At 53.5% G+C, this 7,791-nt stretch overlaps 1 protein-coding gene across 1 annotated transcript in view; it reads right to left on the bottom strand.

Moving 5' to 3' along the window:
• The window catches only part of VWA1 (von Willebrand factor A domain containing 1), a 22,026-nt gene extending 18,361 nt beyond the window's left edge, over window positions 1–3,665 (bottom strand). The window contains exon 1 of the mRNA XM_008641167.2: window positions 3,463–3,665. The gene's annotated coding sequence lies outside the window, so the exon portion shown is untranslated. The remainder of the gene's footprint in view (window positions 1–3,462) is intronic.
• Between the last annotated feature and the right edge of the window lie 4,126 nt (window positions 3,666–7,791).

Genomic DNA, 7,791 nt, shown 5'->3' with positions numbered 1-7,791 from the left:
AAGGACCCCGCACCCCCAAAAGCCGGGCAGGACACGGCCTCAGGAACACTGACCCCCCCCCAAAAAACCAGGCAGGACACAGGCCCAGCCATCCTGGAGTGCCCAAAACCCCCCCAAATCCCAGAGTCAGTGAAACCCCACCCCAACAGCAGGGCGGGGGGACAGAGATGAACTTCTGGAGCCCGAGGCTTTGCCAGACCCATGTTCCCAATCCCTGTTTGCAGTGACAGAGCTGCCATAAATAAATGGGTGGGTGTTAGACACAAAGATCTGATTCCAGAGTGCCAGGAACTGCACAGGAGTGAGGGTACAAACATGGTTGAGCCCCTGAATGCCCCGAGCAGAGACCTGCTGGGTCTTTAGGACCAGCACCTCTTTCCAAAACTGCAAGACTTGTGTTGAAAGCTTCAGGAGGCTTTGGGAGGAGTGGCTGATTCAGATCCCAGATCCCCACAGCCTGGCTGAACCAACTTTTCCATGCAGCTCATAATTCCTTGGACTTAGCTGGGCACGAGTTTGACGGCTCTGAACAGGAGGGAACCTTTCATGTTTCTCCTTGAGAATCCCTAGCAGAGATTCTCCAAGATTTTGAATTCCTGCTTCATTTCCTTCACGAGACAGGATCTGAGTGCCTTTCTCCCAGCTGGACCTCACTTTGCTTGCCAGGAACCCAAATAGCTCCGAAAATTGGACTCACTTCTAAGCACTACAAGCGAGGTCTGCATGGAATGGTCAATTTTTAGCCAAGGGCTATTCTTCAGAGTGGATCATTTTCCTTATTGCTTGACTTCTTTGCCCTATCCCCATCCTGTTAGGAAAGCCCAGACGACTGGGAAAAGCCAAATTTAAGAGACTCTCCTTAGAACTGTGTTTCCTGAGGAATTTCCACCTACGTAAGGAGCTGCTGCTTCCCCTCGAACAGCAAGTTCTCAGCCTCTCTCAATAGTTGCAGTCTCCTACATTTGTCCATCTGGGAGAGAGAAAAAACCAATTTGGAGCATCCTGCAGGGATGCAGAGGAGACTCCAGCGTTTGGAGAGCCCTTGTTGGTCACAGGAACAACCAAAGCAAAGGAGATCAGATTCCCTCCCCCAGGAGGCTGCCCTGGCATCTGTTTCTCTTACTTCACCTTCTGTCCCCAATTTCTGTGAATCCCTGCAGTAATTAGGGCAGATTTGCAGCCTCATACCACACTCAGGGCTCTGTCAGGGTGCTGGGGGGCTGAACTAACCCTGTCACGCCTTTTATCTGACCACAGCGCTGTTCCATCCATCTCTGGCTCCTGTTTGAGGCAGTGGTGGCCTCAGGAGAGGCCATCAGGGCATTTTTCCCCTTCCCTGGAGCCACAACCCCTGGGTGGTCGGGAACAGAGCAGCCCCACGGGAGAGCTGCTGCTGCCATCAGCTGCGTTTTAGGTGTGCTCTGTTTTTAGGGGACTGTGCAAATCCTGCCAGGCTCTGAGCGCGCTGGGTGGGGGGAAGCAGCAGGGACAGTGATGGATGGGTCTCCGAGCACCCATCAGCCCCACATCCAGCCACAACAGGAAAGGGAAGCAGCGTGGGGCTGGGAGTTCCCATCGGGAGAAGCTCCTGGCCCCCTCTGGAAGTGCAGCTGCAGCAGAGCTGGCCAAGCTCTGCTCCTGCTCTCAGCCTGGAATTCAGATTGAGGCCGATTTTCCATCAGCCTCACACCCAGGTGACAGCTCCAGCCTCTCCACTCCCAACTCTGCAGCCTCCTCCTTCTTCGCTGGGACCAGGGAAGCTTCACTTTAGGATAAATCCGGCCCTAAAGCTGCCACGCTGGGGTGGAACAGCTCCAGCACCACTGTGGCTGCAGCAGAGGTGCAAACTGGGCCAGTCTGGGACAGAGATTTCCATTTATCTCCCTGCTCCAGGCTGCCAGAAAGGCACCAACCCTCATTTTCAGGGTTTATAACAGAGCTGCCCCTAAGGTAGCCTTTGCTGAGGGCTCACTTTGCATCTGGGGCTTTTCAGCCCTTCTCAGTAAGAGGCACAAACATGTGAGCAGGAACAAAGCTCGGAGCACAACAAACAATCACCCTTTTTGTGTGAGGCCTGCGGGGCAGCTGGGGAGGGAGTGGGAGGGAAGGGAATGACTCCCTGTGCCGACAGCAGGGTTTCTCCAGCCCAGCTGACCTTGGCCAGCTCCCTCCCTGCTCCTGGAACATTTGGGAAGTTGTCCCCCCGTGCTGGTTTAGTGTCAGAGGGGGCACAGCATGGGATCAGCTCTGAGTCAGCTCCTCCTTCGAGGCACCAATTCTTCATTTTCCACGAGTTCAGCGAGTTCTAGAGGTGCAGGTGCCTTGTGGAGCCAGGCTTTGGAGCACAGACAGGATGGGACAATCAACAGGCTGCTTCTGAGGGCAAATCCTGCAGGAAAATCCTGCCTGGACATCAGCAGAGCCGAACATAAACCGCAGAGCCCCATTCCCTACGCCATCACCCAACCCCACAGACTTTCCATAAGGGAATCTGGCCATGGGGGAAGAGCAGGAGCCTCACTGGGTGGCGTTTGGGGACATCATCCTATGTTATCCACCTGGAATCATTCCTGGAAAGGGCCACGCTGAGATCTGGGAGGGCAGGATGGAGTGGCTGAGTGAAATGTGGGACTAATGAGGGGGATGAGTCTTGCTGCCATCAGCAAGTTGCTGTTTCCAGTCAGAAGAAGGCAGATCAGAAATCCTGTTGGATAAACCAGCACAGGGAATTGAGGGCTCTGCTGGGAACTGCTCTGCCTGACATCCATCCCTTCCTCACTGCCAACCTCACATCCTCCCACGTCAGCCTGGGGAAATAGTTGCCATTCCAGCAGCTCATGGAGAAAGAGGTGGTTGGGTGTGTGCAGAGCCACCCAAACAATTCCCATCTCTTTTGGGGATAAGAGACTTTTGTTCCAGAGCCGGGTGCTGTAATTCCTGAACGATGAAAGAACAACCAGAGCACAAATATTCCCCCACAAATGAGTGTCACTGTAAGCCAGGAATGTCCTCTCTGCTCTCCCCCCTTCCATGGGGACTCAGCTCCCTCTGCAAGATGAATTTGCTTTTTCAGCCAAGAGCCAAGAAAGAAGAGGCAGGTGATGTGAATGCAGAGCCCATCCACTCTCCCCACTTCCCAGCAGGAAAGAGGAATCCAACAGAATCCAGTAAGAAACATTACTCAAGTAGGGAAGGAATTGAAGTCCCCTGTGAGGGTTCTGAACATGTGGAAATCTGCCACTGCAGCAAATTCCTCAAGAATGGCCTTAAAAATCCCCCCCCAAATGGGATGGGGCACTGGGAATGCCACTAAAAATTCTGAGAAATGGGAACAGTAACGGAGGAGCAGCTGCACCCACACCAACACTGATCCTGTGCACTCAAATCCTGAAAATCTGCAGTTCCAGCTATTCCTCCCCTTCCCAGCTGCAGCCCTGAAGCAGGGAATGAAGGAGCACTCACCACCTCCACAGTCGTTTTCCCTGCTGGCTCTCAAAAGGACAACCAAAGCTGCCAAAGATATTTATATAAAAATGGGATGCAGGGTGGAAAACAAGGAGGAAAATCCTGCTGGAAATCTCAGGTGGTGCTGGTGCTGCTCAGGAGGGAAGCTGTGTTCGAACTGGGCTGCTCCAAGTGTGGGGCCTGCCCTGCTCCCTTCTCCCTGCTCCCTGGGCATGGCTGTCCCGCAGAGGAAGTCTGGCAGATCCTGTTTTGCAGAGTTCTCCCACACATGGGGCTTTTTCTGCCTCTGCTTCGCTTCCTGGCACCTGTCAAGGACGTTGTTGTTGGGATGCTTTGCCAATAAAAGACACTCAGAGCTTCTCCTCCCATTTGTTCTCTCTCTTCCCTCATCTCCGGGACTGACAAACGCTTGGGAGGCCATGGCGAGCTGGGTAGGAATGGAGGGAACACCTGGAACAGGAGGGAGAGATCTTCCAGAGGGGTAAAAAAAGGAAAATTGATGCAGAATGGAACAGTGAAACTTTAAACAAAAGGGCTTTTTGCCTGCAGTCCCTCGGACTATCCATGTTAGTGCTTCCATCATGAATTCAGGCTCCCAAGACTTCTCTCCTTTCAGGGAATTCCCTACAAATCTCCAAAGCAGTGGTGGAATTCTGGGGGTTCTTCCCCCTTCTCTCCTGACCCTTCAGCCCAATCCATGGCAGGATGTGAGGGGATTGCTGCAGGTTTCACCAGCAAAACCCACAGTGTTTTCACCCCACACGTCAGAGCTCTGACCCTGCCCAGAATCCAGCATTTTTCCAGGATTGCAGATCAAAAAGCAGACGGCTTCAGTGCAGGGATTCCTGGAATCATCTTTTGTTAGGGCTGATCGTTAATCAGGGGTGATGAGACTTTCCTGCGAGGCCGTTCTGCAAGGAGCACGGAAGCTGGAGCCTGAGCCATGCCATGGATCCTGCAGTAGCCCAAATCCTTCTGGAGGATGCCAGCAGCAATCCAAAGACCCTTTTGCCCCCATGATAGACCAGAATAAGGCACACAAGGGGTCACAAACCCAAAGTGTTTTAATTTCTGGTTGTGAACGATCCAGACGTGGGAGGAACTCCAACAGTGACCTCATGGAAATGTCTGGTGCCAGAGGAACACTTGGCCAGGCTTTGGAGGGAATTTTTCTCGTCTCCAGAATGTTCATGGGGTTTTTCTGAACAGCCACATCCAGCAGGGCTGACAGGGAGATGCTGCATCTGTTTTGGCACAGCCGCTGCCCTGGGGTGCAACTCCATCATCCATGGATGGTTTTCCTCTCTCCTTCCAGGCTTTCCTGGGATAAAAAAGGGGACTTGCTGGCCTCCAGTTTTCCCCACTAATGACTATTAGTGGGAATCTGCCAGTTCCTGTGGAATGGCTCAGCACGAACATGGCTTTGCTGCTTCCTGGTGGAAATGAGGGAATTCTGCTGCTGCAGCATTTGTACACCAAGAAATTTCCACCTGCTTTTTCCCAGCTCACAGGGCACAACAAACCCTGTCCCCCATCACTGCTGTCTCGATGAGACAACCCCAAAATCTCACCACACCTTTACCAGCCACATTGGTGTGGCTAAAATCATGGCAAGGAGCAGCAAGATCTTAAATGATCAAAGCAAACACCAAAAAGCCCAGTGAACAAAGGGCCCTTCATCAAGGAACCGAGCAGCTGAGGTGAGTTCCACCCCCAGGACCTGTGCAATCCCAAGGAAAGCTGATTTTCCAAGTGCTGACAGGAATTGTCTGGCCCAGGTAAGCGGAGCCACGCCCAGGTAGTGAGAACAAACCAGAAGAATAACAGAGTTATTCACACCCTTATTCAGCTGAGTGACATCTTTAATTGCAGAATTTAAACATTGGTTTTCTGTCTTCCCCCTGCTCCCTCTGTTCCTGTGGGATATGGAGTATGGAATCATGGATAAGCAGGAAATCAGGGGTTTGAATGAGCCCTCTCTCTGTCACCTGGACTAAAATGCTCTGGTTCTCCGAAGCACTGACTGGTTTCTTCTCTGTGCTTCATTTTCCTGTGGATTTCTGAGTATCTGGAGGGTTGTGACTCGAAGGAGTATCCCAAGCAGAGTGGATTTCCTGGTGCATCCAGCTGAGGCTGGGTCGGACTCCACAGCAAACGAAACGTGTCCGGCAGCAGGTGAAGGGCAGCTGGTGCCTGCTTGAGAGAAAAGTGCTCTTTGTCACAGCATCTGTCCCCAAAGCTGACACAATCCCAGCCTCCCTCTCCAGGGGTCGAGACCTCTGAGGGTAAAGGCAGCAAGAGAGAGGGCAGCCAGCTCCAAGAAGAAACAGGAGCTCTCCACAAGCAGTTTGGTTGGATTTCTTCCCTCCTTCCCACGCCCTGGTGGGGTAAAGCCCAAGCTCCTGGCAGGAGAGCCAGGCCCTGCACAGCTGAGCTCGTTAAGGGCAAGGATGGGGATGAGGAGTTTTGTTTGCCAGATGGATTCAGCAAACACTTGTTCCTCTCAAACACTGAGTGGGAGCAGAGGGGCTCTGTTTGCACCTCAGCAGCAGCTGGTGGAGGGAGGCTGAGGGATCCAGGATGGCCGAAGAGGTGGGACTCTAAATGTGAGGGTCAGCACAGCTAAAATAGACACCAAAAGGCCAAAAGGCAAATCTTTCCCAAATGTGCTGAGCAGAGCCTCAGCCTCAGCATCACAACAGGAGCTGAAACAGCCCTGACTGCTGAGGGTAAGCTGGTGAAGGACTTTTCAGGGACAAAGCAGATATTCCGGGCTTTCAGCAGCGAGAAGTCTGGAGGAAGTCTGCTCCCCTGGTTTCTAATTTTACTTCTGTTCATCTGTGTAGGGTCTAGGGCTTGGTTTCCTCAGCTCTCTCCTGAGTGCTTGGGAAACAATGGAGGAGGCACGAGTGGGGCTGGCAGCACCTGAAAGCAGAGAGCAAACCAGACAGCACCCCTGGCTTGTCTGAGAGCTTTTGGCTTTGCTTCTTGTCTCTTCCCGAGGTTCACGCAAACCATTGAAAGCCAGGTCCAGCCCTGCACATCCTGTCTGCTTTTCCCCTCTGGAGGATTGCCCAGCGTGTCTCAGGGGGCAGCAGCACGCCAGCATCTCCTGCTGTGACCCAGCTGTCCTTGCCAGAGTGGCCTGGTTGACCTTGGTGATGCTGAACCCAGCAGAGGAACAAATTGCTTCATGCAGAGATGTCCTGTCTCCCAAAGCACCCCAGAGTCAGGAGGGCAGAACAATCTCCAGCTCCTAAAAGGGCTCGGAACAGCTTTCCAGCTTCCCCTTAGATACCCAGAGTGATAACTTGTGCCAGCAGGTCTGGTCAAAGCCCCAGACAAGAATATGCTGAAAGACAGGAAAAGAAAAGGACAATTCTGCTTCCCCCTTCCTCCTCCCCAAATGTCTGTGGCGAGGAGTCCCTTCAGAGGCCATCACCTCTCCGTGCCTGTGGGGAAATCCTCAAGAGCCTTTAATTGCATCCTGCTCTGCCCCACGCCCTGGAGCTGCCGGGGATTTGCTCAGGGCTCAGTAGCAGCAGCGGCTTTGCTGAGCAGCAGATCCCCAGTGCAGATCGCTTCCCTGGGACACCGCTGCAGCCAACTGCATCCCTGTCCTCTCCTGCTGACAAGGGACTCGGAGCCAGCTCCCCTCACACCCTTGGCCACCTGCCCTGGCTGTTCCCACGCCGCACTTTCTCCTGGCACTTCTCACCCCGTTATCCAAACCCATCGTCCTCAGGGCGGTGGGAATGAGCTGATCTTTACAGCTCCAAACCATCCTGTGATTCCTCAGGCATGTTCTTCCTCTGTTGGAGAGGGACGAGGAAGGTGCAGGGGCTGGGAATTGTGGTTGTGCCCTTGTGCTGCTCGCCGTGAGCTGCCAGGATGGGCAGAGCAGTCACACACGGTGTTATTGGCATTGCAACCCTTAGAAAGCTGTTGCCAAAAGAGGAATTTCAGCCCCTCGGTTTGTTCACTACTCTGCTGAGGAGCAGGAGCAGAACAGAACTTTCAGGAATTAACCCTCCTGTTGCTCCCCACGCTGCCACTGCCAAGGGGTTACAGAGCCAGCACCTCTGGAAAATGCTCTGGCAGCTGCAGGCAGCTCCCTAAAAGCTCACCAGCGGGCACAGCTCCAAGCTGGGATGCTCTCTAAGGGCCAGTGTCCCTTCCGGTAACTCCCAGTCACCCTCCTGAACGCAGGAATACCCTGAGGAAAACACCTTTATGCTCCTCCTCGCAGCTGCCTCAGGAGAGAGGAGTCCACAGGTCTGGTTTTTGGGAAGGAACCTAAGGCCAGGTGCCCAGCGAGGCGGGATT

The sequence above is a fragment of the Corvus brachyrhynchos genome, unplaced genomic scaffold (assembly GCF_000691975.1).
Source record: "Corvus brachyrhynchos isolate BGI_N302 unplaced genomic scaffold, ASM69197v1 scaffold68, whole genome shotgun sequence".
Taxonomy (NCBI): domain Eukaryota; kingdom Metazoa; phylum Chordata; class Aves; order Passeriformes; family Corvidae; genus Corvus; species Corvus brachyrhynchos.
This window is presented reverse-complemented; position numbering and strand designations above follow the sequence as displayed.